The 11,676-nt window shown below is 37.4% G+C and overlaps 1 long non-coding RNA gene across 2 annotated transcripts; it reads right to left on the bottom strand.

Annotated features, from left to right (window-relative positions):
• Positions 1–5,422: 5,422 nt before the first annotated feature.
• Positions 5,423–11,000, bottom strand: LOC139995367 (uncharacterized). 2 transcript variants are annotated; one of them, XR_011801962.1, is made up of 4 exons: positions 10,911–11,000; positions 10,529–10,662; positions 10,108–10,224; positions 5,423–5,638 (listed from the first exon to the last, which is right to left on the bottom strand). It is a non-coding gene; the product is annotated as an uncharacterized lncRNA (long non-coding RNA). The 2 variants fall into 2 exon arrangements; XR_011801961.1 differs by lacking the exon at positions 5,423–5,638 and having other exon boundaries at positions 8,313–10,224.
• Between the last annotated feature and the right edge of the window lie 676 nt (positions 11,001–11,676).

Genomic DNA, 11,676 nt, shown 5'->3' with positions numbered 1-11,676 from the left:
TTTTCAAAAGCCCGGTGCTTTTCCCTCACCCCGCCGACTCGCCGACAGATTCAGCTGCGTTCCCTCGCGCTCCGCTGTTCTGTCTCTCACCCGCTGACTTCCTCTTTCTCTGCTCTCTCCGTCCACGGGGCTTCCCTCTCCTCTTCGGCCGTCCACCTCTTCCTCCTCGCTCGCAACCACCAATTCGCGCCGTAGCTCTATCCTTTGCTAGTCGTCTGCCTTCCACTAGCGCGATATTCCCCCACCATCCGACCGCAGCTTCCCCTCCTCTGCTGTTGTCTTCGGCGCGTCTTTCTCCGTCGTGCTCCCCACTCCACGCCGTCTTTCTCTGGCTACCCCCACTCCGCGATATTTTGCGAGGGTCTAACGTCTTTGTCGCTCGCCAAAGGTAGCGGTGCATCTTTTTCTCGCAGCGGATTCTTTCTCTACACGGAGAGGAGTAAGTTGTTCCTGCCGCGTCCCTGCCACGGACACGATCGTTTCGTACTTACGCACGAGGCGACTAGGATCCAAAAGTGGATGTAGGCGATTTTTTAACAGGAGAACCTCCACACCGATCGAGATCATTGGCTTTACGATTTCATTTGAAAATTCCTATCTCGTGTTACATTTTTTAATGATTTTTTATTTATTCAAAATCAAAATAATTTTGCATCGTGGCTGCTTGTGACTGGTACTCGTCACAATGTAAAATGGTCCTACGATCTGTTTACCGAACCCGAATTAACCAGTTCCCTCGGTGTGTACATCTTGTCACGCGTTTTTTAAATTTTCACCGGGTATCGTTCGATACGACACTGTCGATTATCAAGAAATCCGTGGATCGATCATGACGCTAACGCTAGAATTATCACAGCGGTCGAGATGACTGGTCTGACAATTTTATAAACGCGCTAACCTTCATTTAGAGGTCATAGTCTTGGATGGTTTAATAATATCAAAAATGTACCGTATAACGTGAAATTCCTTTTGCAAGAAAGTAACAAGTCAATAAATATCCAAATATTCTATTATTACGTATTTTTTAAAGACCAGTCGTTTCGACCGGTTTTGCTAGAAGCTTAGTTTCGATTTAATTGTCGATAGTTGTACTGTTAATGAGTCTAGGATCAAATTGCAGATTAAACGCTCGCCGATACCTGTAGAACGACGTCCGTTAAGTTAATCGTCGATGACTCGGTTATGTCAGATAATTAATTTTGGCAACGATCGGAGAAAGTGACGCGAGAAATCAGATCTTCGTTGGTCTTTGGTCTCGAACAATTGTTAAGCGACGGCGGAGAAAGTTGATGGTGTCGTGCAGCGCAGTTAATTAATTGGCAAGTTATTGCTACCATAAATATCGCTCCATTTGTTACGTTTCTTGTGGAATCAACAATGCAGGTTCCTTTAGAAAACTATCGTAGAATATTCTTACGTAAACCTGCACCAGGATCATGAACAAGAGAAGAACGTATCAAACCTTTGGAAACATCCTACGAGAGAAATCCGTGCCATTTGCGAACCAAACTAATAAAATTACTCGTCTTCTTCTTTTTTCAGCGGAGAGGGGAATATTTTTAACGCAAAAATAATCGATTTTAAAGTATTTCGTCGTTTTACGGTTCACCGATCCGTTCAGTTTTTTCTCTAATCCCGCAAGCCAGTCGAGGCTGTCCGCTTGAAAATTCACGAGACAGCGAATCGAACGGCCATCAGCAGCGACGAGTCATACCGGTAGGAAAAAGAAGATATAAAAAAAAAGAAGAAGAAAAAAAAAAGAAGAGGAGAACCGCGTGCTTTCGCCGACGCGTATTCCCTCCTTGTCTCGCTTGACACGATCTCTTCGTCCAACTGGAGGATCTGTTGCGCTCAGCAACAGATGCGAGGGTGATCTTTTTTAAACGGGTCAACCTCGCCTCGCGCGTATCCGCCCGCGTTTTCACCAACGAGATGCATCCTGGACCAGCATAGACGGTGTAATTATAACAGTCTGTCTGTTGATCATAGCAAAGGAAAAAAGAAAAAGAATGAAAAAGCAGTCGCGCTAATTCATTATGTAGAACCGCGAGCAACAGATTATTCGCGAGGATCGAACTGCCCGTGTATTTACCCTCCAAGATCGTTCTGCGATATATAGATACCGTTACCTACGATCGAAATTAAACCACGTTTCTGGAATATATTTTGTATCGTTTCAAGAAACAAGCGTGTCACAGATTGCTTGATAGAATTTTGTTTGTATTGTACCTTTGACCAGTTAGACCTTCGACGAGTATACCCGTCATGCGTGAAAAGTAGCTAGAATTTGATGTTTAAACTGCGATTTAGTAATTGCGGTAAATTCCAGTAATAAAATTTGAAGGTAGAAACTGTGATTTTTATATTATAAGAGCTGTAGATACTCCGTGTCTAACGATTATACTCGTCGTCGGTTACTTTTTTTGATTACAGGCACACGCTTCTCATATTAACAAAAATTGAGAAATCGATTAATCGGATGATACAAGAATTCACATAAAGTTGGAAGAATATCGATGAATGTACAATTTTAAATTAAATTTCGAAACCGATCGTTTGACTCGGTCTCTCATAGGCTCAGTGTTAAGACAATCTGGCAAATGTACCTAATTAATAGAGAATCTACGAGAAAGCTCGTGTCGATGAGGAAACATCTTTTTTAGCTAGTCTGTTAACAAGAATCTGTGTCACAATATTCGAGTTACGAATACGATAAAAGAAACGAAACCTTCGCACAGATTTCCAACGTCTAAATAATAAATAAGCCTCTGGTGGACAGGCAAGCACATAGATGTAAATCATATTTTGATCAATGGTCAATAAGTATGCTAATTTCAACGTTACTGTCTGTTGCTCACGATCTCGCTTCTAAGAAAACTCTACATCTTCTTTGGTTTCTATTATTGGGTGGGCAACTAAGTGGTTGCGGATTTTGTCAATACCATCTATGACAAAACCCGCAACCACTTAGTTGCTAACACAATGTAATACCGTGGAAGATCGCCGACACACAGACAATGTGAACGATAAAGCGCGAATGCCGACAAGCCGAAAGAGTCGGGAAACTTGAATAGGCCTAACGGCCATCGACATATTTCGACACCGCAGTCGTTGATCGTCAGTTAGCCACCAGAGAGTCAAGAGCGAAGACTATCACACTACTGCAATTAGTTCAAGTTAAATAATCATCGTTTTCTGTTTAATCGACTGTAATAAATCCATTTATCAATACATTATCACATAGGATAGAGACCAATGGAAATTCAAATTTCTAACATTTCTAAATAAAGAATTTCTATAATATTGTCATTACCATCTAATGACATAACCCGCAATCACTTAGTTGCCAACCCAATACATTCATCCACGCGTTTGCTTTCTCTATTCCGAGATATAAAAGCTCAACACTAACGTTACAAGCCAATTTCATTTGTTCGCCGATCTTCTAGTCGAGATTCTAATAAAATCGAACACCTGATGTTACATAGCGTTTTAAAGCGCCATTTAAAGCTCATTTGCGTCCAAGCGCGGATTAATCCGCACGCTGCGACTGCTTTTTATCTCAGTCGCTAAGCATTCTTCAGATGTGAGAAATCACGTTTGACCCGTTTGTCAGCATCTCGCCTATATCAGTTTACTGGTCATTTTAAAGAATTCCACGAGAAATAATATGATTCAATTCCTTATTTCTTACTCTTTTTTGAATAAATAATTTTTTCTTTTTTCCTTTGTTATAAAGAATGTAAGATGCGATATTTGCGAAGTAACATTGTCTACTAATCGTTTTAAACGGTAAATTTTCGATAGACTCCATGAAGAATTCGGATGTCATTTACTGCACCTACGAGCGACCACGCGCGGTCATAGGGACCAGTCCTCTGAAGTAGGACCATGATGTAAATGATTAAAGCTCGTAGCCGAATCTGGCTTAGCCGCGGCGGATCGTTCAAAGCGTGCAAGTCCGAGTGAATCTCAAGCAGCAATAGATATGCCATTAGCAATTATTTGTTTAGTCTGCGCGTTAAAATAAGCAACATACATGTTATCGTGAAATAGTAGAACTGCGTCCTATATTTTCCGTTCTCCATACTTCTCATTGTATATGTGGATACATAAACAACGATAAGTTTGAAGAATTTCAGCGCTACGAATTGTGGCCAGAATTCTCGCAGCCTGTGCGAAGTAAGAGAGGCAAGTACATCCGAACGTCTTCTTAGCATCGACGTGAAATTCATTTCATGAAAATCAGTGACAATTGTGAAATGAGTGACAGCGACGTAGCTGATATCGAACATGCAAATTTCATCAGTAACAATTAAAACCATCGACAAAGAATAATACAAAAATAAACTTTTCCATTTTTTCGTCAAAATATATGCGTCAGGAATTCTTCATATTATATCAAAAGAAAAAAAAAAAAAAGGAAAAAGAGAAGGATAAAGAATCATTTAGATTTTTGTAAAATCCTAAGCGAGGAAATTATTCGAAACTACTGTTACATTGTGAAAAGGGAAAACACCGACCTCCGCTGCAAGTAGAACCACAAAGATTAGTCAAAGGACATTGTCCTAATTATATTCCACCAACCGAAAAGAAAGGGGCTCCTACCCGACTCTGCGTTGTCTGTGGCAACAAAAGAGACGGTACAGAAGAACGCAGACGTGAAGAAACAAGATGTTATTGGGAAAACTATAGCGTCGGGCTACGTGCTGCCCCGTGCTTTATATTATATCGTACAGAAAACATCACCGGCTATTAATTGTTCACGCTAATAAAGAATCCTATTTTCCGTGTCCATGAGCACAACTATTGTTCCTTCGCACCCTACGCCCCGATTTTCACTTTGCGAAACGTAGGACGTTAATCAGCAGCGATAGATATCATAATTAACGAGAAACGCATTGTCACGTGGCCAAGGAACAAATCTAACGAAGAAAAAGACCTGATCACTTTTGGTGGATTGGGACGAAAAAGACACGAGCGTTAAAAGGCTGAATATTATACTTGTCTGTTAAACTAACAACTCCGATTTACACCTTTTTGCCCGTACGATTAACTTTCTTCTTGTCCGATTAACCAATTTCTCAATTTTTGTTAATACGAGAATTTACATAAAGTTAGACGAACGATAAATGAAATTTGAAATAAAATTTAGAAACCGGTGGTTTGATTTCGCTGCACTCTGCGCACCTTCGCGCCTTTCAATTTCCCATAAATGCCTCGAAATCCTCAGTTTCTAGCGTTGGGTTTGGCTCATATATAGGTTGGCGAATTATTCCAAAAAACGTGATGCATGTCAATTAGAGGAGTACCGAGTGACAAGGGGAGGAAAGTGAAGTACTCTTGGTGACGAAAGCGCATACGCGTGGACGAGATCGGAGGAAGATATTCGCCACGAATATAAAGCAAGTTAGCCGGTACGAAGGGAAAAATGTTGAAATAAATTTCCTGAATACAAAGAAAGCTCGGCGATTTATAGTCTGACAGCTGAATTCTTCGATCGCGTGTGCCCTTCGGTAGTTTTTAGACGCCGGCTCGACTCCTTTTATTTGATCGGAAGACCAGCTATTTCCAGTCTTTTAGATACAAGCCTCTACCCGACTTTCTTTTTCTCCTTCTTCTTTTTAAACAGCCATGCCTGTAATGAATTACCACAACGTCATGTCCATATTAAGTTACGTTCACTTTACAAACTTACGATAAATTACGTTTACGTTATACGACTATGATAAGTGTCAGGCTTACAACTTGTACTCACATCTGTGAGAGAATAAGTGCGGTAACTTTAACAGTGAGTTAATTTACAGCCGCTACTATTTATTCTTCGTTCTGGTTTTCCTCATCCTCTCACTGAATCACACTTTAGATAAGTCACTATTAAATCATACTTCAGATAAGTAGCTATTAGATCATACTTGATTCAATCGAGATTGAATCACACACAAGTCATTCGATCATTAGAAATAATTCTTGAGTGTTCAGTAAGTATTTCTTAGAAATTACGATAGTAGAAAATGTCCATTGACATTCCCTTTCAATTAAGTACGAGTCCTGAAATGCACCAACAACAGTTGAAGTACAAAATAAATAGACTTGTACAATACAATGTATAAGTGTAGAAAATAGATCAACACATGATACGATAGAGAATTAGTAACGAAGATAGCGTCGATGCAACTTTCTCGTGATAATCATCGTGCATCATAATATACAATGATAGACTGAGTGAAACGTACTAGCAGTTGGCAATAAGATCTAGGCCGAAATGTATGACTGTCAGAGTATTAAATGATTGTATGGAAGAATTTGTTATCCGAAGGAACGGAATAACATAGAATGTAGAACGAAGTAGTTTGGAAGATATTTTGTGAAAGAGTAGCGAGGCGATACAAAAATCAGATTAAAGAGTTAAGTAAATTAATGGGATCTACGAACTTGTCACTTCGATCATCTTTGTAAATCAGTGGCGGCAAATTAAGAATTATGAGAATTTTGCTGTCGATAAAACAGTCGAAAGACCATGTAAAGAGGCGCCCTCCTTACTTAAAATATCACATAAAATTTATTTCGAAAAAGTATTTTCTGTGATTCTATGATTGTGTCACCACAAAATCATAAAGATACAAAGATATCGTGCTGGAAAAGCGATTTAGGAATAGAAAGAGAACGTTGCATAGAGATGCCTTCTGTCCTTGTTTAGTAACGCATGCACATTCGTACAGTAAATATGTAGTGTAACACCGATCAACAAGAAGCATCAGCATGCAGGCGTTATTAGACAAGAACAGAAGAGAATTTTATGCAGCGTTCTCTTTCTATTCTCATATCGTTTCTTCAGCTCGCTCCTACGTCCTATCTTTATATCGTGATGGTAACATATAACTGGCACACTCTATCGTCATATCGCTACATCTGCCACAGACGAATTACTGTAATACCGATCGTTCAAAAATGCAAAAGTTCTGTTGTACCACCTACAATTTGAAATTATTCCTGAAATTAGATCGATTCCTAGCTATGTATGTAATTACATTCCCATAAAAACATAATGGCGATTGCAGCCAATTAGCTCATATTACGTATTTTGTAATTTGAAATGCTATTCTTGTATATGAGTCGAACATTTTTCTATTTCGCAACGCTAATTTACTAAATCCGTAATCATAAAATAAAAACGTTTCAAAATAAACCGCGAAGAGTGCTTTATTACATTTGCAATTATATTTAATTTGATCTTGACAAAAAAAAAAAAAAAATAGAAAAAACTGAACAATTCGCGAAAGCACACACCACAGCAAGGTGTTCATTATTTACGCAACGCTAATAAACACTAATCTATGCACTCATATTTCAACATACGCAACGCTAATACCGAGATGTCCAAGTGCAGCCACGTTCGAAGCTGCTGATGCACGATCACCTCTGTGCAACTGTCTTAGCTGCTTCAGGTGATCCAGGAACGAGAATAGGCTTCCACAATTCCAGTGGAATATTTTGGGCATTTTATAGACGCAACGCTACATACAAGAACGCGATCATTCGTCAACGCAACGCTAATGAAAAAAATTATGAAAGCAATCCCGACAAAATACATCGCAACGCTAATTCTTAAAAAGGATTTAGTGTAAGTTACTATTAATAGATTGAATAAAAGCTACTTCAATTATAATCGATAATCGCAAACCGTGGTGCTACAAAATTAATCCAAAATTAACATCGTTTTAATTTAACTTTAAGTAGAACAAAACGCGAGCAACTCTAATTTTACGCTTTAATAAGTTCTAGCAATTCACGATCGAAAATACCGAAAACAATCGCGACATTTTATAATTCGTAACACTAAAGCAAACGCGATAATTTTTTCATCGCAACTCTAGTTCAAACCGTAATTAATCGTTCGCAACGCTAATGCAATTAACGCGACTAGCCCGAACGACGAAGGGCCGACATATACGTCGGCAGCAAACAAATTACAACTGATACTACTACAAATACTAAAGACGAGCACAGTGACAAAATAGTAACAAGAATGACTTCCCATGCTCTGTATCCGGACGACCCAGAGGATGGGCAGCCATTGGTAGTTGCCCTCTTGAGTGGCAGTTTGCCGGGCCTCTTCGGCTCATAGCCTCTTCTTTCTTCGGGCGCGATGCCCGCTGAAACTTACATCTAGGCTCGAGACTTTCTAAATCGCAAATCAAAAAATAACTTATAAAGGTGAAATAAAAATATAAATCGCGGAAGCTGGCCGAAAAGCATATGGATGAACAACGATCACAGCGATCGTTGTCCGTTCGCATATGCGTGCTCGAGCAATACGCAAACGCTCGTTTCGAAACCTACTCGCGACCAAGATCGCGACCACGATCGCGAAATTCGAAAAATCGATCAACTATGCCAGAGACGTGGCATTCTCCCCCGTGCCAGGCATCGCCATCGACTTTTCAAATTACGTTTCCTGAAATAGATTGGACACGCGAGAATGAGCCTACCCGACCAGAGAGAGACAGATCACACCAACGCACTCACTCCACGATTCTCACACATAACACTCGGGCGCAAGAACCTACACTAGAGAGGACGTCCCGGGACACCTCCGACACCCGAGCTTGACACACAACTTGCACACTCTAATGTACGTACCATTTTGCTGAAATCGACTGACGAAAGTTAGCGACCATTACTAACAACACAATAAAAGTAAGTGCTAACTGTAATTCGTATAAATATTCATAATTCAAAGAAATGATAGGTGGTACGAAATTTGGTACCAGTTATTATAACTCAATGATAAGATTAATAACACTACTGTCTTTAATTTGCTATATTTAAAAGCGAATCTGTTCCTTATCATTATCATCTTTAAATTTATAACGAACGGAATAATAGCTAAAACGACGCAATTCCACAGCCTAACCACACGCACAATGTGGAAAGTACGTCGTTCACGATACACTAACGCATCGTCAGCCGCTTAGAAATTGTTATAAATTTGTCGATCGTACCCGTTGCCTTTCTCTCACCCAAGTAGCACCTGGGCACGTGAGTGAGGTCCTGGCAACGAACACGGAAGGGGTTAAACCTGAAAATCCTAACTAAAAAAGATATTTATGCATCTATTTTGTATTTAACGGGCTAATCGTCCTTCATTTTGCAATTTCAAATTTTATCTCAAATTATTATCACTGTATACTCTACTTTATTAATTTAATGAATTATCAGAATTCTAATATTGAATGTGTTTATAAAAGACAATACAACAATTATTCGCTCAAATAATTGACTAAACTCTAACAAATTATTGAAACTTTAATATCGAAAGAAAAAATAAACGGAATAAGAAATTTATTTAATAATTGAATCAAGATAAGATACTAATTCCAACAACCTCAGGCGATCCCTTCGTCGAAGCATAATTTTAAAAGTATGAAAGCAGTACAGAAAACTTGTTGCTTCGATTCCGAGATCTGCCTGTCGCGAAATTTCTTCTTGCGCATAAAATTCAAGACATTTTTGTACGGAACGACTAAGCTTTGATATCTTTGTATTTTTTAAATTAATACTCAAATACAAATATAAAAAGTAAACAATTAATAAAAATAATTTCCACTTTTGATGCAACAAAGTCGGAGGATATCCGACTTCTCCACGAAATATTCAATTGTCATCCCAACACTTATCATTTATTCAAATATTCACATCTCATTTATATACGTATATTTGTACGGTTATTTGACTTCTGCAAATATACATTTTTAGTATATTCTGATTTTAAAAGTAATTATAGTGAACATATCTTCAATCGCAAATATGCAAATTAATTCTTAATATTATATCGTTTGTATCAATTAAAACCATTATATTAATACTATTAATATAAAAACAAATAATATAATACAAAAACGCGATGTGCAAGAAGACCTATCCTCAACTAATAAACAAAACATGGAAAAAGGAAATGTTACTACTCACGAGTATAATAAATACCCGCGGTCACTGTGCTCGCAAAAAATTCTACGTAATACAACCAATCACCCGTGCCGATTCGGACCTTTCGTCCTACGACATGATTGAGAAACTGGAGGAACAAAAATACATGCGACTCACCACAGATGCGAAGAACTGTTATCGATGTTGATCGTGATAGCCCAGAAAATCATTATCAATGACGTCATCGAACAGAAACCATCGAAACCCACGGCACAAGGGCAGGTTACAAACAATCTGTAATAAAATATTCAATATCACAATTTTTTTTTACGTTGTTCGTCGATATAAAATAAAGATAAAAATTCGTATTCTAATAATCGAAAAGTTACACTTCATTCGATAATAATTGAAGCAACACGTATGCACAAATATTTAACTACATAATTGGGATATAATATTCAAAGCTTTCATACACTTAATAAGTTATTTGTACATTGTTGTATAGCAATTGTGTAGCAAAGATTAGCATTGGTTCAATAAAAAAAAGAAAATAAACATGTACATACGTCTGCCTTTGTTATAATAACTCAATCATTACCAAATCTGCATAAGAAGTCAAGCAATTGATTGTTAATCATCTGCAGCGTCGTTTTTGTATCGATTTGAATTATCGATTATGAATCTCCCATAGCCTCAGTGCTGTAAGCCGTTAGTCTTACATCAGCGAATAATCTATACAAAGGGAAATCAACAATTTCAAGTAAATGTACAAAAAAACCAATAACTTATAATATTTGAACAAATTATAGCAAAATAAATCAATAATAGAATTCAAATTATGCTTCAGAGGCCCCAAATATAAAGTATCGATGACTCTAGTCGTCGAATGTGCGATCAACGATAAAAGTACAAAGAAATTTCGGAAAGTTACTTAATTTTACTAAAAATGATGATTGATAAGTGAATAAATAAAAACGTACTATTTAGATGATGCTGATAGAAGCGTAAAAATGATGATAAAATCGAAATGAAGGTACTAATAATGACGTTGTAACGCGACGCACGCTGGCTCCACGAATTTCAATACTAATCCTAAATTACCAATCGTGGAGACTCTGCAATAGCTTCCGCCAATAGGAGCGCTCGGTTTGAGTTTGCAATATTTTCTGCCAATAGGAACGGACTTTCTTTTATATGAGCGCGCGACAATTCAATCTAATCAAATGGTCAAATTAATTAAATTGTTAAATAAATAACATATTTAAGATAATATTCATTACCAATTGCGAATAAAATTATGCTCTTAACGGAAAATTTTCGTGTATTATACGAATACCTATCTATTATTAAATAAAATATAGTATAGTAAAGTAGAATATAGTAAAAGTAACACTATGATATATTATTTAAATATTCATACTGTTATTAATATACATATTATTAATAAATAATTAAAACATATCAACAAATAGAAGAAAAAAGTGAAGATTATTCTATCATGTTTTATGAATGTATTTATTTAATAAAAAAGTTATTATTATTAAAAATTCTTAATAATTAATAATTTAGAATAGTCGTCAAGAATTAAGAGCAAAATTATGATAAAGAAAGAAAATGTACATATATAATACTAGAGAAGAAATAAGAGTGTTTACGCTCGTAGTTCTAGTTGCTTCACTGTACAGGTATTGTATCATGCGGCTAGGTGCTGAAAGCGTCACACGCTAGCATATACAAGAATCTATG

The sequence above is a fragment of the Bombus fervidus genome, chromosome 15 (assembly GCF_041682495.2).
Source record: "Bombus fervidus isolate BK054 chromosome 15, iyBomFerv1, whole genome shotgun sequence".
Classification (NCBI taxonomy): Eukaryota; Metazoa; Arthropoda; class Insecta; order Hymenoptera; family Apidae; genus Bombus; species Bombus fervidus.
Note: the sequence above shows the minus strand (reverse complement) of the source record. Positions and strands in the feature narration are given on the sequence as shown.